This window comes from Sinocyclocheilus rhinocerous, unplaced genomic scaffold (assembly GCF_001515625.1).
Source record: "Sinocyclocheilus rhinocerous isolate Xijiao unplaced genomic scaffold, SAMN03320098_v1.1 scaffold711, whole genome shotgun sequence".
Lineage (NCBI taxonomy): Eukaryota > Metazoa > Chordata > Actinopteri > Cypriniformes > Cyprinidae > Sinocyclocheilus > Sinocyclocheilus rhinocerous.
Genome location: NW_015641018.1, coordinates 2298829 through 2324244, shown reverse-complemented (window position 1 = coordinate 2324244; position 25416 = coordinate 2298829). Strand labels below are relative to the sequence as shown.

Here is a 25416-nt window from a genome sequence, read left to right as displayed (position 1 = left end):
CACACACAAAAAGGCCTCAACTGGGTGTTCCATTTGAAAGTACTTATAGAGCTTCTCACAAAATCAGCCTCTCTATGAGCACATTGTAACTTTATGGCCTCATTTATCGCACGCTTACTGTTTGACACTGTTATGAGTTACTGAGGGCTGTATGCTGCGTTACATTGTGTGCCGTTGTTCCGCGGGGTTGATAATCACCAAAATTATGCTAATGAATGCATACTTTTATATCTTGTCAGCTTTTAAAGACACTGTTATTTTGTTTTCCATTCTTTCATCATGGATGTTCCTGAGGTGGGATCAGTACTCTAGACTTTTCTTTTCATATCACCATATGGTTTAAATAGTCTAAGATGAAGCGCCCCTTTCCGAACACCCCAGCACCCCTCATCAGAGCGCTCTCAGAGGCCGTTTCTGGCAGAGGACGGAGCTTTGTGTAACCACACAGTCAAACTAATACATCACATGCCACAGTTTTAACCAGTATGAGTGATTATTGAGAAGTCCACAGATGTTTGTTCACATCAGTAGTTCTGTGAAGAAGTTTTTTGAGCTTTAGATTCGTACTTTGTGCTGGGGATTGTTGCTTTTTGTATGTTTGTATGGAACGGGTTTTGAGAAGAACAATAGATTGGAAGTTAGGAATCAGAAGGCATTTTTACTTGCGTACCGTTTTTCCAGTTTATCTTAATAGAAAAAACAAAGAGTTTCTGTTACTGAGTGTATAAAAGTTTTTTTTTTTTTGTAAGTAAGAGATTGAACATAGTTTTAGTCTTTATAATGTTTATGGGCTTGATTAAAAAAATGGCTTATGCATTATATAGAATAATTTACAATAATACATGTGTATATATATATATTAAAAATATATATTAAACCCTCCACCCCCTAAACATAGCTAAATTCATTTACAAATCTAAAAGAATAAAGGTAAAACAAGTTTTCTGTTCCCGTATTCCATGCGTCGATACATTAAAAAAATTAAAATGGTTATTACGGCATGTCTGGATCTTTTTTTTTCTCTATTTTTCCACCTGTAAGTTTGTGTCTGCTGTGTTATGTCAGGGCAGTGAAATGTTTGTTCAGCTAAACTGAGATGGGTCTTCCCTCTGTATGTATGTATGTGTGTGTGTGAGAAAGAGAGAGCTCAGGGAAAAGGCATTTCTATTATTAGGCTGTAGAGTGTTTTAACCCATGCTATCGATTTTACCGGTCAGCCTGTAGATCTATGAGATATATACGTATCAGATCTTCCAAGTTTGGATTTTCAGAAACCCAGAGCAGATGTGCATTGTAGCTCTGTGGATTGGGCTTGGTTGTTTGCAGCCCTGCGAAACTGAAATTAGAGTTCGCCGGCTTCATTGTGATCTGTGGTTTTCCAGCACGCCACCATAAAACCCAGCGGTTCTGTCTGGTGTGGTTTGAATCAGGCCTCGACGGTTTGAGTCGTTTACGTGGCTCAGTTAGGAGTGTGAGACTGAAATGACTCCAATCAGAGCATAAATAAATACACTGAAATACATTTCTGCTCGGTATGAGTTGAGCCCGGAGGTGTCGATTTAACCCTTGTGGCTTTACGGTGAGGTCTTCTGAGGAGGCTGGTAGCTTAGAAGAAGCAGTTAGGGTGAAAAGTGAGTTTTCACGTAGGGTACGCCATCCTGCAGATTGCCCGTGCAGCACTTTCGGACAGTTTCAGAACAGAGCCATTCAGGTCTGAAGAGTGATCATTTTTTTTGAATAGTTTCAGCGAATCCTTGCATTACATTTAGTGGACGTTCTTATCTGTAGCGACTTTAATTTCATTAGTAAAAAGCACATGGCATGCTCTTTTATGGATGTTTTGCTAAACATTGCAAAGCGTTTTATTTTTGTAGTTTGATTTATTTTTTTATTTATTAATGTTATCATTATTTTAATTTAATTATTATTTTTAATTAAACATCTTTTTAAATTTTAATTAATTAATTAAAGAAAATATTTTATTGGATTTCCTGTTTTTTCCTGTGCAGGTAAAAAATATGCAATGTATTGTTTTTTTTATGACAAATAAAGATTTTTAAACGGCTCTCTTTTAACATCCTGTTATGATATCCGTATGAGATGTTTTTTTAATCCACTATAATAAGAAACAATCGTACTTGAAGGGAAACTTCAAGCTTCTTAAAGGGAAACTTTCTTCTTTGTCTGGTTTTATTTTGCTGTTTTTTTGTCAGTGTAATTGGTTCCTCAAGGTTATGAGGGATGTCTGGTGTCAGAGGACTCCTGTATGAGGGCAAGACACAGATATGCCTGTATGGATCCACATGGATTTTATTCTCTTAGGGTCATTAACCTCTATTGTGATTAGAATGCCTGGAATTAATGACTTCAAGCTTGACCTTGGCTGCTCGTGTCAAACTTCAGCTCCTGTAGGTGGCATCGCACCATGTTCTGCCCCAGTTTACGGATTTGTCCGCCATTTTGTGAACCCTCACACTTGCCTCTGGATTATGGTGCAAGCTGGAGACAAAAAATGGAGTATGGGGTTAATGCAGTCATACTATGACAACTTACCAAGGATAGTTTTTTTTTCTTTTTTGTTTTGTTCTATTTCAACTTAATTTGTTGGTTTATCACCTGAAGCAGCATTTTGAAACTTTTATAAAATAATTTAGTTACCATTGTAATAATGATCTAGTTTAGTGTCGAAAAATCCAAGTGCTAAATGTAGTTAAATATTTTATTTTAGTGACAAATTATCGTTATAATAAAGCCTGTTTTTCAGAAACTGAATTAGTTTGCTCAAATAATAGTTTCGCATCAAAAAGTGTGCTGGATTATTTTTTAATCTGTTTTATTTCTCTATTTTATCTCTCTGTGCCAAGTCATATACAGGTGTACCCAGTGCCCAGTTTATTGTGCCTGACATTAATTGATTTTTCCGTTTTAAGCAGCACTTAGTGTTCAGTCAGCTTCCACTTCTTTGTTTGTGCGTTATTTCCGTATGTGTTTATAATTCATTTCAGGCAGCTGCAGGGTGGCAATTTACAGTCTACTTTCATCCAGACAGAAAAACCTCAAATTTCACAATGCATGACCGAGTGTTTCTTCTGCTAGGACTGTGCCCTGCCGTCCTGAGGGTCGAGGGAACAATTTTGCCTCTTTGTAGGAAAACACTGAGAGAAAACCCATTCCAACCACCGATTCGCCATCCATCCCGTGACTTATTGCAACTTTAGCATGCGATTCGCCGATCAAATTAACTCATCCATTAAAGTGTATAAATATAATCATTGTTTTTTTTCCCCCAACGACCCTCGTCCATTAATACGCAGTTGCTACAGTGAGGGAAAGCACTTAAACTGACAGCGCTCCGGGCGCAGTGAATTCGTTAGTTTGGAAATCAGATTACAGTGGGAATGGCGGTCAGCTGTGTCCACTTGCTAAAACAACAGTGCGTCTTGGGTGCATGCAGTCATGCAGCCTCACTGGTGCTGTGTTTCTATGAGATTACGGGCTACTTCAGTTGGGGAACTGTAGGGAGAAATTCAGTTACTGAGGTCTATAGGTCAGCGGTTGTTATAGCTATAATGCTTCCATTCTGTTTACAGCTGGACTTCAGATTCATCTGCTAATGATCATCAATGACAGAATGTTTCATGAAACCTTTTTTTCCCCTAAATACATGGACCAAAAAGGGAACGGAGCCCTCGCCGGCAGTGAGTAATGCAAATGGTTTAACGCCATATTGCCTCAAAAGGCTCTAACGTGTAATTAAAGTTTAAAGTCACGGCGTGGTTTCGGCCGTATGAAAGACATTTTGTAATCAGTAATCTAGGTTCAAAGTTGCGTTAAATAAAATGTCCCAGAATGAGCTTCATCGGCATATTCAGTTTTCACCGTTAATCAAAGTTACATTACTGCAGGTTAAAATAAAACATCACTGAATGGTGGGAAACGGTTGTGCTTCTCTAAATTTGTATTGCAGGAGTAACATAACCCTCTCCGCCATTATCTGCACTGTCCTGCCCCCACCCTGCAACAAAATGACGGCTTACACGTGAACATTTGCACAGATGTGACATGCTATCCAAACACTTTTGTGCACAAACAGACAACAAAAAACTAAATTCAAGGTTGATGTTTATTAATGCATGTTTTTTTGTGTTTTAAATCTAAATATTTGAAGTTATCTAGAGTCGTTCGAGTAGTTTACTTGGTTGTTTTTTAAACAGTGATTTATTTAGCTTTCGTTCTTTTGTTTTAATATATGTTTTAGTTTCTTTTGTCTGCTTTCAGAAAGTTTGGAATCACTCAGTTAAGTACAAACTCTCTTATACTAAGCAGCAGGTGAAATGCTTTCGGCACAGCCGTCATGACGGTTAGTTTTCACGCTTTCTTGCCGCGGACACAAACCAGAATTCATTCCCAGGACCTTACAGGGCACCTTATCACCCCTGCGTCCTCACCTCTTTGTGCGACAGTTTATTTTCGTCTGTTTTTATACCCAGCAACAGCCCCAATCACAACGTCACCCTGCCTTCTGTATTACTCATAAATTTTAATGCCTGACCCACATTCACGTAGCACATAGGCAGTCACGTGCATCCAGGGAGCTCAAACTTGGTTTGAGGTAGGATTCTCTTTCACGGGTGGATCTTTCCCCCGATGGAAGAGAAAACGGATGATTTCAAAGCAGTGTTGCACACTGGCTTTGGTTTAAATATCAAATCTGAGGACTGGGTGTTTGTGTAAAGTCTTCTTGTTTTGCTCTCATCCAGGTGCCATTGAGTTCTCGGTCAAGTTAGCTCGGGACGCTCCTCTCTCTCAGGACCAAGGCCTAGTCTACAGTATTTATGAGGCACAGAGTGCCAGGAAGCCCTACCTCAAATGGGATTGTGTGTTTTTAAGTGATGGGAGATGCTCTCTTTATCACCAAACCACTTTCTCTTTACGTATTGTGGACCGAATTAGCTTAAAAAATTTTTTTTATTAAAAATAATGTATTGCTTTTTACATTTAAAAAAAATGTTATTATCACTGAGTAATTACTGCATGCATGATTTTTCGATTATTTTTTAAATCGCATTTCTCAAAGTTATTTTTAAGACTAAGAATCTACAACGACAACTGGCAGTGCTACATTTGCTACAAGTGCCTGCACTTCAGCGTCCGTCCATCTATCGCTGTTCTCCATACTTACGAAATAAGTTGACACAATGTTTACAGTATGTTTACACGGCGTTTTAAATCATGGCGGGTGAGGGCGTTTTCATACGCGTTTGGCCAATCAATGTCTACTTGCGTCACGATTAGTACCAGTTGTGCTGGTTAGACCCTGCTCCGGAGTAGGAGCTAATTTGGTTCTCGAAAAAGGCAGTCCGGTACTAAAATCGCACCCAGTTCCGGCGGTGCGAAAACGCCAAAAAGTGGGTAGTTCCACAATTAGTTCTGGTACTATGAAAAGGTTCCTGCGGTGCGAAAGGCCCTATAAAGTCGGCTCATTATGTCCATCCTCAAACTCCTCATTTCTCTCCTCGAGTGAGTTTTATTTGGAAATACGCTCAGCTCGCTGCTAAGAAATGGAGGGTCATTTTATGCCTCAATCCTAATTTGTGAAACGGTTTGTACAAAGCCCATTTGTACAGGAGGTATATATTTTATAATGCTTAAAAAGCCTGACTTTAATCATCGGTACTATAACTGAAAATTAAAGTAATGTGCTATAAGCATCATAGAGTAGCAGAAAGAGAATTATGGGAAATACTTAACAGTACCATGCATTCTCTGTGTAAAAAGTGCCGAATTGGGAATTTTAAACAATTCATTTTATTTATAAGATATTATTGGCCCTTAATATAATCTAACTAAACAAGTTTCGGAGGTTAGAATTACACTCTGAATTTTGTGTCATTCTGCGGACTATTCAGAGTACCATTTGAAAGCTTTATAGATTTAGTATGTTTTCTATTGAGTTTCTAACAGATTTTCAAGTTCAAAATAGACTTTAAATCAACATGCTCTTGAGATCGTATTTCTTAATCGCTCTGAGAGATGAGATCATTTGAAGTTTTGAAATGTTTTTGAGGGCATAAGGTGTCAGATGTACGCAATCTGGATAGAGCAGTGCCGGTGAGAAGACTTTTGTACTATTCTGTGCGTCAAAATTGTTATTTATTTGTTTTTCAAATGTATTTTCTAATTTAAATGAAATGATTTTTTACGTACTAATAAATAAAATTACGGCAGTAATCATTGCCAAATGACAGTAACAATAGAGTTTTTGAAACACGTATGCTGTATAAACATATATGTTTAAAGCAAAATTAAAAGATATTTATAAAATATTGTTTTAGTTTGTGTGGGGCGCATGTGTTTTAATTAAAACAATGCTGATCTCTACCAATGAAAATATTCACATTTATGAAGAGCCATTTAATTGTTTATAAAGTTATTATACACATTTATGTTTTATATATAGTAAAATATATAAAGTGAAAGATATGTCCGCTTGCAATGTAATTCTTAAATATATATATATATATAGTTATTTGACTGTTTATTTTTTTCTCTGTGGGGAAAAAAGATTGCTCAAATCTTTTACTAAATGATAAATATCAGTAAGTTGTAAATTGTATTACCACATGGATTTTGGCAAAACCCGGCATGTGTCTCAACTAAATACAAAATTTGCATAAGTAATTAAATGAAGTTTATAGGAGAATGTGATTGCTGATCCTGCAGTCACCCGTGTGACTTTTATTTGATTTGAAAAACATTTTATTTAGACTGTTTTGCATGTGACGCCATCTCTCTGTAGCCGAATTAGTGCTGATGTGTTCAGTTGATTCACCTGTTTTCACTTTGCAAATGTCTCTTTTCACCAACGTGGGTGTAAAGCCACTGAACACATGGTTCTGTCTTCAAGCAAAAGGGAGGAGCTGCTCACACATCTCAGTAGGCCTTGACCTTCAAATAACTAGACATTTCTAAAGGAAAAGAATAGGAGAGCATGTGAGAAGTGGAACATTGCCTCCTTAGTCATCTGGGAGTTTTCTCTCTTGAACTGCAGATACGTCAAACCTGTCATTCTTGAAGAACCAGAGAAAATCCCTGTTATGCGGGAGGTGTTGGCAGAGCAGGGACTTGGGTTTGGGAACAATCCATAAGGGAAAAAGGCCGACCCTTACCCTGAATACCTGCTGCATGCCCACTGCCAGGGTTAGTGGGACAGTTTTTAAATGCATGGCTGTATCACCTCATGCATGCTGTCCATGCACTGCAAACCATGCAGTTTGATGAACTCAGCCGGCATCTGCTGGCTTAGATGCACTGTAAGCATGTACTTAAAGCTAAATTTGGCATTTTTGGTCAAGTTTGGTCATGTAAAATCCAATATTTATTTAGCAAACAAAACTTTTTATTTTTTTTGTACTGTTTGTGTGTGTTGTTTTATTTTTTAATGTAATTTTTTGCTTTTTTTTTGTTTTGTTTTCAGTGCAAACCTATGAATTCCAGGAAATAAAAGAAGGCAAAAATATCTGATTTTTCCCCCCTCACACGATTAACATTGATATTATAATTAGACATACATTAACACTGCATATTGTTTAATGTCAAATGTAGGCAGCTGTCCACACTGATGTTCAATAATTGCATGTGTTGTTGAGTAAGTACATATAGATTTATGGAGATATTATGATATTACTGAATCCAAATCAGGTTTAATCCTTTTTGTTAGGACAATTTATGATCGATTGATTTCATTATAGGTGCAAGTCAGAATTGAGACATTCCTATGCAGATTATATTATTCCAGTTTATCATAGTATTTATTATAATGGTCATGCATTTGTAGAAATGCAGCTCAAAAAACAATATAAACTGGCAGATTAAATATTATTAGATGCTTTCAAAACGTTGCATAGTGCGTTCGAGCAGAGAAGGTACGGTAGTTCTTGCTACTGAAGAAGCAGAATCATTTCAGAATTTGCTTTTAGTGACAAACTGTTGTTTTCTTAGTCAGGGTCAGGAGCGGGAGTGGACAAGCAGGTCGGTTTTTGAGCCCCTTTTTCGCCCAGAGAACAAAGCCAATCACGCCTCCGACTGAAAAAACAGTGGCATTTTAGAAGTCCTCTGATGACAGGTTTCTGCGAGAGAGACTGTGGTACAGATCTGCAGAAAGAATTGATCTTTCATGACAAAACTAAGACTGCACAAGCTTATTTGGCATCAGTTATACTAGTGGGAAAAAGTTATTTTTTGTATAGGAGTTCACCTTAAAGTCTTTTAGGTTAAAACGAACCTTGTAGTAAAAATAGCTGTAGTAAAATTGATCATGAGTGATTTTTTTTTTTTTACACAGCTTGAAAAAAGCACGGTACACAAAATATTATTTGACTTGCAACATCTACAGATCCAAATTTAGAAAATGCGACACGTTCCACAGAAGCAACCCCTTTTTATGCCCCACTCGACATCTGCCACATACTATACGCTATGCTGTTAAAATAAAATAAACTTTCCCTCCCAAAATGAAAAAATCCCTGATGTTTGTTACACCCGTATGTTTGTTACAGTGAGGATCAGTTAGTTTTTTCCGCTTGTTTGTGAAAGGCAAAGAGACACAGAAAAACACAGAGCGAGAGAGAGAGAGTGTGTGCAGTATGGACTGTTCATGGTGCATGATGGGTATGATGATTGAGCTGTATGCGGGCGGCACCGCGTATGCCCGAAACGGCCTCAAAAATGCCTCGGCTGCCTCTAGGTTACTGTGACAGGCAAAAAATCTAATTCTTGCAAGCCTGCGGTGAAGCTGTAGTACCTTTGGCTCTTGAAATGATTTTTTATTTTTTAAAGACATTCTCTCTGGAAAATTGGTGATTAATTTTGCTAAATACTAACATTGCTAAAGTGCAATTGTATCAAACGTTTCAAGTGCTATGTTCTTGCATACACAGGGACGTGGGTGGTGTTTTAGTCATAGAATTTTTCTATACACCACTGGAACTAAATAGTGGATTCGGCTTCAGTGGGTCAGTATGTTCAGTTCAGATTTGTGCTGAAAATAAGCGTCACATAAAAACCCAATGACAACCTCCTACAGAAGCTAGAGAAGTACTTACCTTGCACATTTCCACGCCATATACAGTACGTTATTTCACCGTGAGAAGGCTAATCCCGGCGCAGGTGTGATCACGGATTGATGTCTCACCTTTAGCGCTGCAAACGAGCCAGCTGCTGATCAGGACACAGGAAGATTACCTGGGCTGTGTTGTGAGTTTAAACAGGATTAGCCGTTTCAACTCAGGTGTTATGCTAACAGGATTAGGCCTATAGACTCCCTTCAACTGCGCCATTCCAGCGTCCAATTGTGGTCCAAAACAAAGGTGCATTTGACACCCCGCACATTATTGTTGTCGACAAACATTTGGCCACACGTTGAGTGTTTGTTTTTTGAAGATGAAATACTTTGTAGCATCCCATTTTAATATGCTAACTACAAGTAAGACATTCATGAGTTGATTCTCCTGAAATACTGTGTCTCTGAGGCGCTGTCAAGACAAACTCTGTGTGATTGCGAGTTTCGACCAGCCTGCCATAGCAACAGCGGCTCAACCAATGGTGTGAGCTCAGGGGCGGGGCTGTCTGTTATTTTAACCAATCAGAAACATGGATAACTTGTTTGAAAACAGTTGTTATTTTCTGGAAATAAATTGTGTTTGGCTTTAACCCAACCTGAACGACATTATATTAGTTTTTAATTTAACCGAATGCGTTCTTTGAAACGTTTCGTACTTTGATGATGTGAATGTTTACCGTTGGTGTGTTTGGATGCGTCTTAGTGAATGAGATGGATTCTCAGCGCCGTTCTCCGTTCACATGATGTTCTGGTTATGAGTATCACATGCATCATGTTCTGTGTGACAAGGCTTGATGACGGCTCACAGGACTTTGGTCTGTTCAAGGCCAAACAGAGAGAAAATCCCAAGAGGGATGTGTTTTTAATCCAAGGATTTTGCCTAGAAAAGCCAAACTCCTCCAGAGGGCTTTGAGGTTCCTATAGAATTCCTCGGCTCCTCAGCCACGTCTCAAGGGGGAGGGAAGAAACTGCATGTCTGCTGATAAAGAAAGATTATTGTTGGAAATTAATTATTGTGTAATTTTATTGAAGTCTCGAATGAAACGCATTCTTGAAACATGTAGCACAAGCCAAAAACTCATCAAAGCATTGGATACATTTTTATGATTATTAAAATATGGAGTAGTGATTTGTTCTGATCAACCATTGTCACAAATCTTATGTAATTATGAATTGTGGTTACACTATTTCCATCACTGTGCTAATGATTATGTAGCATTTGATAGATTTGTGATAGTAATTTTTTTTTTTCGGCTTCTCTCTTTGGCTACATGCTTTTTGAAGAGTTTAACTAAAGCGCTGCATAACAATTTTTTTAAATATTATATTTTTCCAAACGCCACGTGGGAACTGTTCACGTTTTAGTACTAAAACATCCCTGATCTTGCAGACCGCATCTCTAAATCATTTGTCTGACAGGTAAAGGGCTCTTAACAGGGCAAGCTGGAGTTCATCAAAGCGGCCGGTTTTATGATAGACCGTACCTCAATTCTCTTTGTGAATTTTCCAACCGTTTTGAATATCAAGCCTGGATGCTTGGTTACTGTATTGATATTGATTTTATGGATGCATAATTGTCATTGTGTAGTAGTGCTGGGTTGATACTAAATTTATGATTTCGGTACAGTGCCAGCCCGTTTTCCGCAATAGCAATATTAAATGTATAACCCAATGCAAAAAAAGACAGTAGGTAGAATATGTGTTTTTTTTTTGCATTTTATGTAAGTGGAGATATTACTAAAATAATAAATTCACATATATGAAATTTAATTGATTTCAAGCTGGAATAAGAATAACGGAAAAATTAACTATTTATTAATGCTATTTAAAATGAATGAAATGCATTTAAATTTTCAAATAAATCTCCAAAATTTCCAGAAAATTTAAATATTATACTGTTATTGATCATTTAATTCATTTATTTTTATTAATATTGCTAACTTCTTTATTTTAGAGTGTGTCATCTTTTCCTCAGTATCTGAATGCCTGTGTAAACTGAGATGTCTTCTATAAAATATTGAGTCGTATTATTAGTAATAATGAATCATTTTTAAATTCTGTAATCAATGTTTTGCATTTTCAAATCATGCATTTATGTTTTTTTCCCACTCTTAAGCATTATACAATACAATACAATTTTATTTATATAGCACAGTTTAAAAACAACCGGAGTTGACCAAAGTGCTTTACAACACTATACCAACAATAGGCATATTGCAAAATTGCACATTAAATATGCTGTAAAATGTGTGGCGTTCCTGAGAACAAAGTCAAAGACAATTTGTCATGGGATATCGAACGCCAACGAAAATAAATAGGTCTTTAGAGTGGATTTAAAAACAGACAAGGTTGGGGCAGTTCTGATGTGAGAGGGGAGACTATTCCAAAGTTTTGGGTCGACAACAGAAAAGGCACGGTCACCTCTCGTTTTTAGCCTTGTCCTAGGAACATGCAGCAGGTCAGAATTAGTAGATCTTAGCGATCTCGACAAAGTATGAGGCTGTAACAACTCGGTTAAGTACAGTGGGGCCAAATTGTGAAGAGATTTAAAAACAAAAAGTAGAATTTTAAAATCAATTCTGTACTTTACTGGAAGCCAATGAAGTGATATTAAAACTGTAACAGTCTCATATTTGCACTTTGGCATTAACTCTGCTTTTACACTTGACATCACACTGCCTGAATAGAAGCACATTTTCATCAGATACAAAAGTGTGCAAAATATTGTTATTGTGTTATCATAGTATTGGTGTATTGATTTATATACGTATTATATTACATTTATTATTTTATTAAATTTTTTGTACCATGCAAATGTAGTGTTTAACGTAATTAGTGATACAGGAAAACGTTGGGGTTGGTTTATTCACTTCTTCATTAAACTTGCAGGGAAATGTATGAAACTTCTGAACATAACCTTTCCTCATCTGTAGTTTGACCCAGATAGTTAATTATGATGGAGAATTCTCCTCAACGCTGAGGGCAGTCACAAGGTCAAATGAACGATCCATTTCTATCCTTTTTCTTCCAGATGTTTGGAGTTCAGTGACAATGGCAACAATCACAGGAGATTCAGTGTCATTAACCTCTTATTCCATCACCATTAACCCTCCGGTGGAAGAAAAAACTTAACCAAACACATCAGTGAGACACATAATCTGTCTATATTGCTGTCAGTTCCTAATGTCTTATTTTTGGGTCACGCAGATGTGCTGTTTCATTGTGCGTGCGTGTGTGTGTGTGTGTGTGTGTGGAAGAATATTGTCAACACTGATAGCTCTATTTCTAAACCTAGTGAGCTGCCTTGCTCCATACGGGCTACATAAGTAACTCCATCCTAAGGAAAAATGTGTGACCTCTTGCGTGGCTGCCTTGGAATGTTTTTCCACATGGATAAATAGTAGGGGTGCTCCGATCAGGATTTTTGAGGCCGATCACAGAAAGCAGTATCTGCCGATACGATCACAGATACCGATATTTTTAAAGCCTTCTTTTTATCATGTAGAATTATTTATAGTGATGATCCAATCAAGATTTTTAGACATTTATTCAGGGCCTGAATTTCATTTTTGAAAACAAATTCCCCTCTTTTTTTAATTATATGCATTTATGGTGTAATTACTACATTTTCGTGTCAATCCATGTACATATTTACTGCAAACAATGCGCTGTTACTTTAAATCTTCGCTTGCAGCACAGCAAAAATAGACTCGGTGCGGAAACAATCTCTGCACTGCTGCAGACGGACCGCTACTGGAACGCAGTGTGAACGCTTTAATCCGTTAACATGAGCGCGGAAAAAATACGCACCACGTATGTACTGCAAATGGAGTAATGTGAACCTGGCATTATGTGTGTGCGCTGCGAGTGTGCACGAGCGCACGGTCTCCAGCAGAGCGAGCGAGCGCTGAATGGTTAAACACTGGCAAGAATTAAAAAGAAATGCAATTTATAAACTTTAGTGACGATGCGACACAGCCTCGATTGTGCAAGTGACGATTCCTTTGTCGACTGTGCAGCGTGCAGCTCGCTTATAGTGCAGACGCAATGTGAAGCCGTTTGCGCATTTTATCTTTGAAATTCTCACAGAAAGTTTTCAAATGACTTTATAAGTTTAATGAAGAAATATGAATTGTACCTCACCTTCAGCATTATAATGATTTCACCCGAGCAAGACAGAGACTGAGACGGTGCCGCTGCATATCGTGCCAAACCACTCACGGCAGGCGCGTTATCAGCTTGAGATAGTTTTTTTGAGATCGGCCTTTATAGAGACCGCCGATCAAACATCCCAAAGCGATTATCGGCCCATAGTGATCGGTAGCCGATCAGTCGGAGCAGCCCTAATAAATAGGAGATGCAAGAAGAACGATACTCTAAAAAGAATAAGTATACACAGCGTGTTGAATAAAATGGTCTTATTGTTTAAAAAACACATGCAATGTTATTAAAAATCTTGACGATAGAATAATCATGTGAATGGTGGATATTAAAATTCTATGCTATTATGTCAAATAAATAAAAAATACATTTAAAAATGCATATTAATGTTTTTGCATATTCAAGACTGCATTTATCAAATTATTATTAGTTTTTAAAAAATAACTTTAAGTGAGTGTTAGATGAGGGCATATGTACTATAAATTTAAAATTGAGCATGCAGAATTAAATATCCAGTATTGATTTGATATATATCCAATATCAACTGATACTGATAAATTTAAAAAATCTCTAATGTTGGCTGATAACTTACACTGCCATTCAAAAGTTTGAGGTCAGTAAAACGTTTTTTAAAATGTTTTTTTTAAAAGAAGTCTCTTATGCTCAGTAAGGCTGCATTTATTTAATCAAAAATACAGTAAAAGATTAAAGGGATCTTGGTAACCTTCCTGTCTATGCAGGGTCTGAGAGATCTCGGATTTTATCAAAAATATCTTAATTTGTGTTCCAAAGATGAACAGAGGTCTTACAGGTTTGGAATGACATGAGGGTGAGTAATTAATGACAGAATTTTCATTTTTGGGTGAACTATACCTTTAATATTGTGAAATAACAATGTAAAATAACTCTATTTTAATATATTTTAGAATGTAAACTATTCCTGTGTTTCAAAGCCGAATTTTCAGCATCATTACTCCAATCGTCATTATCATATTATCCTTCAGAAATCATTCTGATATGCTGATTTGCTGCTCAAGAAACATTTCTTATTGGTATCAATGTTGAAAATAATTGTGCTGCTTAAAATGTTTGTGGAAACCTTGATACATTTTTGTTTTGGATTCTTCAATGAATAGAAAATTTAGAAGAACAGCATTTATTTTAAATAGAAATGTTTTGTAAAAATGTGAAAGTCTTTACTGTCAATTTCGACCAATTTAATGCATACTTACTGAATAAAAGTGTTAATTTCTTTCCAAAAACAAATTTGTACTGACCCAAACTTTTGAATGGTAGTGTATACAGTATGTTTTAAATAGAGTAGGTACTATTTAAAGCTTTTTTCTTTTCAATATTGAATGATTGAATATTATAATTTATCCAGCTAAAGAAGAACTCATAGAATAATTTCACTGAGCTCATGGCAATGCATTCTGGTGAAGAATACATGCAATTCTGTCTGAGAGCCCATCAAAAAAGAGGCAGCCTGGGACGCCTTAAAATGCTAACTAGATTTTGGAAGAGCAGTGTGCATTGATGGCATCTCTCCTGCTCTGTTTTCTGCTTCCTTACTGCATCATTAGCTCATCTCATTGTCCTTCATCTGTTCCACATGTCTGGCTGTTGGTCTTCAGCGGCTCTGCATGTCAACGCATCACGGTCAGCAGGATTAACTGGTTCCTCTCCATTAGAGAGCCTCCCATTCGGACACACTAAGAATATGACATTTGCCATTCCCGTATGCTATCCAGATCAATTCATGACAGCTAGCATGAAAAAAAACCCCACACACATAGTATAATACACTCCATTACCAAGCGCTCTGCGAAAATGTCTTTTTACCTCATGTAACGGTCACAGGACTCTTTTTTTTTTTTTTTTTTCAAAACCTGTAGCCAGTGGTCAAAGTAACTGTTTGCTCACTAGGCAGCAGAGCACTTAGTGCTTTTGAAAAGCCACTGCCTTATGCTGCTGCTTCTGCTTGGGTCGAGGAAAGAGGGAATTTCATGGGTCATTAGCATGGTTCATAACCACGCCTATTGCTAAGGACTTTTCAAGATGTGATCTCGGTGGGCCTGCATTTGATGGTCTAAAGAAAGAGCATTTGGGGCCTCGCCTGGATGTGGGGGGAAATTTCAGGGCACTGAACTGCCTGCCTGGAGGGAGACCAAGAGTCGAGCGGTGACTCACGGTGCGCTGAATGATCTAAACATCTAGAGGACTGGAAAGGTGAGAGGTCTTTCGAACCGAAAGGAGTTGATCTTTCGGTAACCTCTCGGTGACATCTGGAGATCCGAAACTTCAGCCTCAAGACCCGAGGGTTTGCGCCCAGAGATTGGACGTGTTTGATGCCTTCGGAAGAGTGTCAGGCTCATCCTGGTTTGATCCCTTCGAGTCTCCCTTTCTAAGTGCTAGTAGGTGCTGGCCGATGCTGTTTTAATCTGTCTGCAGAATGGGCAATTAGGAAATCCTCGGAAGCACCGGGCCACTGAACCCTTTATTGAGAAGCTCACTCCACACACAGGGATTAAATCGGCAGAGAGAGACTCCGCTGCAAGGGCCTTTTCTGCCACATTAGCTTTTACAAAAGGGATTTCGAAGGTCTAGGAACAGCAGCCCCCTCCTTCGCTCCTTCCTCCATCAGAGTTCGGCTGCCGCAATTAACCGGAGTTCCCATAGAAGGTGCGTCCGTGGGGCTGGCCGGTACGAGGGCTCCCATGTCTCCTGCATTACGCCCATCGGAGCTATAATTAAAGTTGAGACAACTCTCAGGACCGCGGAGATGATGGGGGGCTAAAGGCGCTTTGTTCGAGGCCTTTTCGGAGGAAATCAAGCCTTGTTAGTTGAACCAGTCTGCATGACTGATCAGCTTCAACAGACTATGGGCTCGAGATGGGCTTTGTGTGCCGGAGAAGGGGGTGGCATCAATAGAATGCATTGAGTACTACTCGGACAACTTCAAAAGCCAGTGGCTCAAACCGGCCTGCATCTAAGCTGACCGATATAGAAGACTAGACTTTCAATTGTTATTTAAATGACACTTGAATAGAGTCTGTTTGCCTTGAAAAAGGCAACTGTGCTTTAAGACATCACGGCACCTGAAAAAGGCTAATGCGTATTTACCGATCGGTTCAGGACGGAGGTATTGCTGTACTACAGGCTGTTTTTCAATATGTTTACTGTGTCGGAAACGAAAAGAGACATATTTTATCCATTAGACAAACTTTATTAAATACGGAGGCACTCAGGGGAACATAGCAGAGGGATTATTGCTCTTTTACAAGCGACTAGTTTTGTATTACGATATATTGCCTCTTTAGCCACTCTGAAACTCATTCCTGGCTTTGCCGGTGTTTGCACTATGCAGAATGCTGGCCTCTGCAGTACCGGCTTGGGTCGCGGTGGCACAGAGCACCAGGTTTGTTAATGCTGCCCTTAATCCCTGCCTCTCAGGGGGCCCTTTACCCAACACCCACTCTCTCCTCCGCTCAAGAGCCCTGGACAGTGGGCGACACATTCACTGTGGAATGGCCTCGGGGTATCATTCCGGTCACAATCAGATCGCCGCACTGAGTTATGGCACAACTGTTAAACACCGGCTTTTGCTGGTCTGATATCTGACAGAAAACTCGAGACACTCGTGAGAGTTAGAAAACACTCTTGAGTTTTACTGGTATTACTTTGTGGTTGGCAGAGTTTTTAATGACCGATGCAGAGAACTGGAGAGCAGGGTGACTGATGGCCTTGTTGTGCCTGCAGAACGAATTTGGAACAAAAGCTTTGCAGAACAAATTGAACGCCTGTCTATTTGTGTCCCGCCCCTTGGATGTTTATTTATTAAATATTCTAGCTTGATTATGTGGCCAGTAGTGTTGGGAAGTAACTAGTTACATGTAACAGAATTACGTAATTTAATTACAAAATAAATGTAATTGTAACAGTTAATGAGAAAAATGTGTAATTAAATTACAGTTACTTATGAAAATGTTAACGATTACAAAGGGGGTTACATCTGATTTTTTCACCCACCCACCCACATACAGATTTAATTGACTTCTTTCATAAATTTCATTGACTGCTTTAAAATGTGAGACACCAATGTTTCAGAAGTTTAGGACACATACTTATTCGACAACTGTTTTATTTCTTATTTGGGTTTATGCATATGCTTTATCTTTTTTAAGATTTGCTTTTTCTTTGTTAGATGCCAGTGTTTCCTGTCATTGTCCTTGTTATGATTTAAAATCTGTATTAAGCTTCAGAAATATCTCAAAGTAAAAAGAGGTGCTAAAGTCTAATTTTGAGGTGGTTGTGCTTTGAGACTTTAGTCTTTACAATTTTACAGATCTTCTTTATGCACCAAGAGCTTGTAACACTCCAAAGAGAAAGGAAAAAATGAAATCGCATCATATGACCCCTTTAAATGATTATAATCTTAATTCAAGTGTTGAGTACTATTGTAAGGTTAACCCTGCCTGGTTTAAATGTTTGAAAATGTTTAACAGTTAAAAAACATAAGAAATTTAGAAAAGTAATCAGAAAGTAATCTGATGTAATCAATTACAGGACTTTAATAAAGTAATTGAAATAGTTATACTACTTATTACATTTTAAATAGGGTAACTTGTAATCTATAATCTATTACATTTCCAAAGTAACCTTCCCAACACGGGTGGCAGGTGAAAATTCATTATTCTTAGCTTTGTTTAACATGTTTTGCGTCGTTTTTTTCTCCACCAAAAGCAGACTAGAAGTTTTTGCAGGAATTTTGGTCCTGTTTAGAAATGTCCTATTCTGTTGCCCCTTCAACATCTAAAATCAGCAGTGATTAGAAATTATACAGCTTTTTGTTTGGATTGGTGGACAAAAATCCCCTTGAGCCATCTGTGCAAGGGACACTTTTTGTATGTTGTGCACTTTTGACTACAGTTCGGACCTGAACACACAAAACGGATGCTTTCATTATTGGTTACTTAGACAAAAGCTCATATCTGGGAACACGGTGACCCTTCTGCAAACTCCATGTTATATTACCGCACTCCAGAAAAAGACTCCTGTCTAATGAAAAACAAACAACGGTCTCTTTATTGTCTTTTGCCGGCCTGTGATTTGATATACATTGTTTAATTTCTGTCGAGTAATATAGTATGTACTCATGAAATAGAAGCATTTTTAGTACACGAAGACTGTTCATTATGGATGATTTCAGATCGCTGCATGTAGCTTTTCATAAATCATTTAAAACCAAAGAATAACTGTTGTTCATATCTTTCCCTACCCGCAGGGAATGAGACCTAGTTACACACGGGTTCGAGCTATTTGGATCCGAGTAGAAAGAAATGGAATGAATTATGCCATGCATTTATGTAATGGCACTTTTAAAGACATGCTTCCCTGATCAAAAAGAGCCGGTTCGACACAGCCTCCGGCCTCCTGGTACATTAAAACCATTACACTGTCAGATACGGAACCACATGCCAGTGATTGATAAGTGTTGCTTACAGTAAACACGTGTATGTACAATGTATCATTCAAACGGGGCCCCACATCCTTCAAGCTCTTTTGGGTGGAGGAGGGTGTTGGGAATCTGAAACATGATATTACAGCGCAGAGCTTTCCGTCACTCTGTGCTTACCCTTGGCCAGAAATCATTCAGGACTTTGCTGGTGTGAATTCCCACCACTGTAACCCAAGGCTAGCACTGAATTCGTCGACATGCATTACACAGGTAGCCATCAGCCTCGGACCACGTTTCCTCTCTTTTGGGGGTTTTGTTGCTCACAGTAGCACTTGGAGGGACTCTTCATTACAAAAAAAGAACAGATTGCTTATTGAGGCCAAATGGGGGTAAAAAAATCTACCCCTTTCTCCTGCACTAGGTCAGAACTCCCATATACCACTTTTGGCCTCTTACTTTACTGTGGTGCCCATCTCTGATAGCCCATATCCTGGCAGAGAACATACTTTCTCATGTATCACGGCCTGCTGTGGGTATTTTCTCAGGAAAATCACAGCTGTGTGCGGGACTGGTTCTGTGTGCATGTGTAAGAATGTGTAATGTGTGTGTTTTTCAAGAGTTACTTAAAGACACGTGCTGTCTGATATTTCAGTCGGTTTTCTGATATTGAGATTTTAGTGAATCAAGTTCTAAAATGGTAAGATTATAATTTTTCTTATAGCTCGTTAATTACTACAAATGCTTAACATTTTTTAAGGTCTTTCGAAGAACTTGTGGTTTAAATGCTATTTAACAAGCGCATTCATCTACTTTGACCCTTTAATATGTAAAAAAATCCCCATTTATTAATGTACAAAATTTGTGTGTTGTAAAATTTAGCTGGGTGCCTTAATAGCCAATAAACTGATTGATTCCCATTGAGTTTCCTCATGAAAAATGGTTTTAGCATCAAGTTTAATTTCAACCCTCTGCTTTGTTGAACACTGTACAGAATAAGAATCTTTGCTGTTTGTTGTAAGTCATTAACTAGAAAGCCCATCTTGACTGGCCTGTCAGACACATGACCTCGTACACAGTAAACGTATAATCGCTGCTTAATACTACCACAATCCTCTGTTTATGAAACGATTTCCTCCGCAAGAGTCCATCTCTGATTTCTTTTTACCTTGGCTTAAACCCACCTAGTTCTTCCTTTCTTTTCTCCATTTTTTTGGGGCGGCCGTACGAGCGGGGCAGAGGACGATGGTAAATGCAGAGCAATAACAGGAGAGTTAATGGGATTATGCAAATGAGAGCTCTCTTAAAGGGCCCATTTGAAGTGTTTAATGGAGATTATGGAAATGGTTCACTGGCTTCAGCATTTGGAGTGGAAATGAAAGGCGGTGGAAAGGTTTTGGGAGGAGGTTTGGTGAGGAGGGGACACAAATAAATAAATAAATCCAATGGGCCTGCTTGTCAGCATTGTGGGAGGAGAAGGCAGGATGGATTGAGGGATGATCCGACCAGGAGGAGGAGGAGATGGAGTGGAGAGAGCGAGATATTTGCTTGGCTCGAATGTTATTATGCTCTTTTTGCGGTTTGGGGCAGAGGTTCAGTTTGCTCTCTGATTTAATGGTAATGTTACAAACTCACGAAAGTTTGGAAGCGCACTCATAGACCATTCTCCCCAAGAAGTGCGCTTCATGCTGGGGAAATTGCGGTTTTGAACTTGGAATCAATCATGAAAGTGCAGACGATGTTGGATACCCTTCTGTGAAACTGGATGTAGAATTTGTGCTTGGATCTTTAGTCATGTCCAGGAAAAAAATTGCTTGAATGGAGAGTTTATAACTGAGACTTTAGAGAGGTGTTCTTCCCTCTTTAGTCACGTCCAGCCAGATGTTTGACTAATGGCATTAAATCTGGTCCACAACGCAGCTTATTCTGCCCAAGAACTGCCCATTTAGACAAGAAGAGACTGTTATGTACAGTGACCAACTGCAGTTTTTTATAATGGAGGCAGGTTTTTCTGAAATAGATTATAATAATAGAATCGTTAAAATAGTGGTTCTGCTCAAAAAACAAAGGAATTTACTAGGGATGCAACGATACCATTTTTTCAGAACCGATCCGATCCGATACCAAAAATTCTGAGTATCGGCTGATTCCGATCCGATACCAGCACAGTTTTTTTTTTTTTATCAATGTAGAATTTCTATACTTCTGTGTGTTGACCTGATCATCTCTCTTTTGTGTGTTAAGCACAATCTACTAAATATAGACAACTTAAGTTTAATGAAAAATAACAAATGAAAAAATATATAATGATAATCTGACAAAAAATACTATTATAAACTAGGTTAGTGGACAATTCAGCAGCAAAAGTTATTCTAGAAAATCATGGGTGCACAATAATTTTATAAAAACATTAAACTAAACTAAACATTTAGTGAAACAACATTATTTAGTGGGGAACAAAAAAAAGTTAATAAATGTAGGACTAAATCTGGTCAAATGTTACACATTGCTCTTTGTATTGTTGTAAAATACATTCATGAAAACAAGTAGTCTAAATATATATATATATATATATATATATGACATTTCTTTTAAATGCCTAGCACAGTAATGAAGGCAGCAACATATGATAGATAGAACAGAACAAAAAAGACTATTAATAATCTTTCATTGCGCAAAAGTATAATAGGAAAGAGTATGGCTCCAATACAGAGCAGCACAAAGCGCTTATGCGCATCCCGTGCGCAGAATGATGCGCTTGAAGCAACACGAAGTCACAGCGCACAGTGTTGCGCATAAAAAAGGGAAGAGATATTGATGCATAGTGTATTATATCTGTGTTATATATTTTATTGAGCCTTTCAACAGTTTTAAATCTCAGTTATTGTGTGCTCTTGAAGAGTTTCATCTTTTTGACTGTAGTAACCGAACACGACATGCAGTTTGAATGCTGAATGGAGCATAGATATGTATACATATCTATGGAATGGAGGATGACAGACAGACACAGCGGGGAGAAGAGTTTACGTGAACTTGACTTCAATATTCATCTATACTTCACATTAAACCATGGAACGGCTTCAGAACACTTAAAATATAGTTCACACAAACTTGATGGTGCTTTATAATGTTTTTGTGCCTTTCGTGGGGCTTAACAATAACACAGAATAGTATACGCACATTATCAGATTTGGATCTGTCTCGTCTGACCGATACCCGATCCGGCAGAAAATGCCAGTATCGGAGCTGATACCGATACTGAGTATTGGATGCATCCCTAGAATTTACAGTTCTGTTCATCTAGATAGTTTGCTGCAAAGTGCACTAACCTGGACCTCGAACTTTTGTAAAACCAGTCGATCAGATTAGAGCTTCACTAAAAAAATGGTGTAGGATTTGCTTTGATGCAATTACTCAGGAATGGCTAGTAAATTTCACAAAAAATTACAAAGAAACGGCAAGTAACAGAGTGAAATTTGAAGCAGAAAGACTGAATAGCACTGTGAAACAAATTTTTATAAGTTATGTTTTGCCTTTATTTTTAATGTTTTTTTTTTATGAAGTTTGACATGCTGAATACGAAAATCACATTACTTTTGTGTATCATTAATGTTGCTCATGAAAACTAAAACTATAGCTTATTAAAGCTATTCTGTTATTACGCATGCATAAAAAATGGCATGGTACATGCATAATACTGTTTAACATAAACAGCTACCAAAAGTGAGTCGTGCAAAATTCAGAAGTGTACGTTGGATGATTTTTGTCTTTTATGACTAGTCCCACAATGTCCTGGAATGTTCCAGAAAACACTAGAATATTACAGAATATTGCAGAATGTTATAGAACCTTCTAGAATGTTCCCATCCTTGCAAAAAAAACAACAAAAAAAGCAAAATTAGTACTGTACTGCACTAAGCCAGTATTTCATAAGTAATGAAGTAATAGAAGTTCTAAAATGTACCTGACCTACATTTTTTATCAAAATATTGAAGCTACGTGACAATAAAGGTTACAATCAGAATTAGCACCACAGAATTACAGAAAAACCATACATTTTTTTTCTTGCATTGTGTAGTGTTTTCTTGTTGGCGCACTTCAATCATATTATTTGCAACAGTATATCAAATGTGATGTCAAGTCATATCGAGTGTTTGGGGCGATCTGCATGTATAAGGCATATTGATAATGACGTACATTTACTTAGTTGTTTGCTTGAGCAAACTCGATTAACAAACTGCCCTTCTTTACATTGTTTTTCAATTCTGGATCAGTTTCACATGGGACCTTTGTGAATGGACAGTGATAAATGTACACGACGCAGCAAATGTGGAAACATAGTCGGCCCATGTGTATACCACGTAAATTTATTACTTAATAAAGTAATTGTGAAAACTCCCTGAATGTTTTATTTCCCACACAGATACCCAAGATTTGGCCTTGTTAGTTAAAACTGTCCCTCTGTGGTTTTTTTCAACAAAAATGGCTTCCAAAGTAAGCACCCCTGTGGCTAACATATTTTAATGCTGGAAAAGCTGACTCAGTGTTTGCGTGTATTTTCTACAGCGCCTCGGCCCTGAGAGCAAATAAACCCACCTGATCTCGGTCCATTGCTCACTGAACTAAGCGAGCAGAAGCAATTGAACGCTGCACATTTGAGACTAATTTTCCCTGCCTTTAATTAAAGGGGCTCCCACACATTGCATGGCTCGGCTGTTTGAGCTCAGGATTTAATTGCCACAAGACACTTCAATAAACCGCAAAGGCTGAAACTATTAGAATGGACACTTTTACTTTTGCTGTTTTGTGTTGGAACGATTATACATTGGGCTGTTTGATAAATTCAGTTTCACAGAAATGAGGAACACATTTCAAGCTGCTAGCTGGGCTAACTCCTCATTTAGCTGGAAATTAATGTCCATGTTCAATTTACACATGCTATGAAGATATATCTCTCTTGCTGTGTGTTAACTGCTCACTTTAATGGCATGCAGTAACTGTATATTAGCAGAGCTGAATTTCCCTCTTCATGTTTTATTAACAGCATTGAGTGCTAACGCTTCTTTATTGCAGAATTTAATATGTATTAGCTACTTTAGCGGCCTAGCTTTTGTTTGTTTGTGGAATAAATTGTTCGTGGCCAGATTTTGTCCCCAGCACTTAATGAAAGTTAGCAAATATATTAGCAAATCAACTCTATGTTGACATTTTAGTTTTGGCTTGAAAAAAATAGCAAACACTCTATCTCAATCTTTTGATTAATACATGCATAAACCAATTCAGAATGATAAAAATAAATGAATTAATATTCATGAGCTAAGCCTCTTTGTGATGTCACAAGCAGTCACGACTGTCCTTACCACTGTTATAAACAAACTGGCACCCATCGAAGTAATTATCGATTATCGATAGTAATTACTCTGTTACTATATGTGACCCTGGAGCACAAAACCAGTCTTAAGTCGATGGGGTGTATTTGTAGCAATAGCCAAAAATACATTGTATGGGTCAAAATTATTGATTTTTCTTTTATGCCAAAAATCATTAGGATATTAAGTAAAGATCATGTTCCATGAAGATATTTTGTAAATTTCTTACCGTAAATATATAAAAACGTAATTTTTGATTAGTAATATGCATTGCTAAGAACTTCATTTGGACAACTTTAAAGGCGATTTTCTCAGTATTTAGATTTTTTTGCACCCTCAGATTCCAGATTTTCAAATAGTTGTATCTCAGCCAAATATTGTCCTATCCTAACAAACCATACATCAATGGAAAGCTTATTTAGCTTTAGATTGATGTATTAATCTCAATTTCGAAAAATTGACACTTATGACTGGTTTTGTGGTCCAGGGTCACATATATACTTGCATCGTATGTCTGTCGTTTCTGTCATTGTTAGCAGGAGGCAGAACGCCACATGTCCCGTGTCCAGTGACTGCCACACAGAGCAGGTGAATACAGTGGGAAAAATACCCTTGGAAAGCTATCAAGCATTTTATTATGTGTTACTGCACTGCTGGTTCCGTAATTAAAGTTTACAGCGGTGTTTAGGAGTGCATGTATATTGTAAACTTTCCGAGCAGTGATTTGGCTCCACACAGGTTCAGATGTTTGGAAGCGCTGCGTTTAATGTAGAAGAAAGCTCATTAGAGGGTAGTGCATGTATCTTTACTACTAGACCGGCTGAAATCTGTTCATTATTTAAGAGGATGCATTATTTACACTCTCTGTTGCGGTGCAGTGCGATGCTGAAGAGGAAGATTTGTTTTGATGAATGATTATCGTCCACATGAGCGTTCATTTTAAATACATTGCATTGTTTTCTTCACAAAAATACAAATGGCCCTTTTTTTATTCTTCATTCATTTTCATGGCTGTAACATTGTTTCTTTTGTATTAATGTCTGTTTATAAAGTGTTGGAAAGTTGCAAAATGGAATATTCGCAATTTCTTTGTTTTTCTTTGTATATATAATTTATATTTTTATTTCATAATTTATATTATTTACTAAATTAATAAATATTACTTTATCCATAATTTCATATATATTATAGATAAATTAATATTTATTTATTTTATATTTTTTATGATCTCTTAAAATATCTTTAAGGCTGTACAATTTTAAAATTTACATCTCAAATACATAATCATTTTATAATATAATATTATTAAT

The 25416-nt window shown here is 37.5% G+C and overlaps 1 protein-coding gene across 1 annotated transcript in view; it reads left to right on the top strand.

Annotated features, from left to right (window-relative positions):
* The window catches only part of LOC107753873 (ephrin-A2-like), a 140936-nt gene that overhangs the window by 1800 nt on the left and 113720 nt on the right, over positions 1–25416 (top strand). The gene's annotated exons all lie outside the window — the stretch shown is intronic.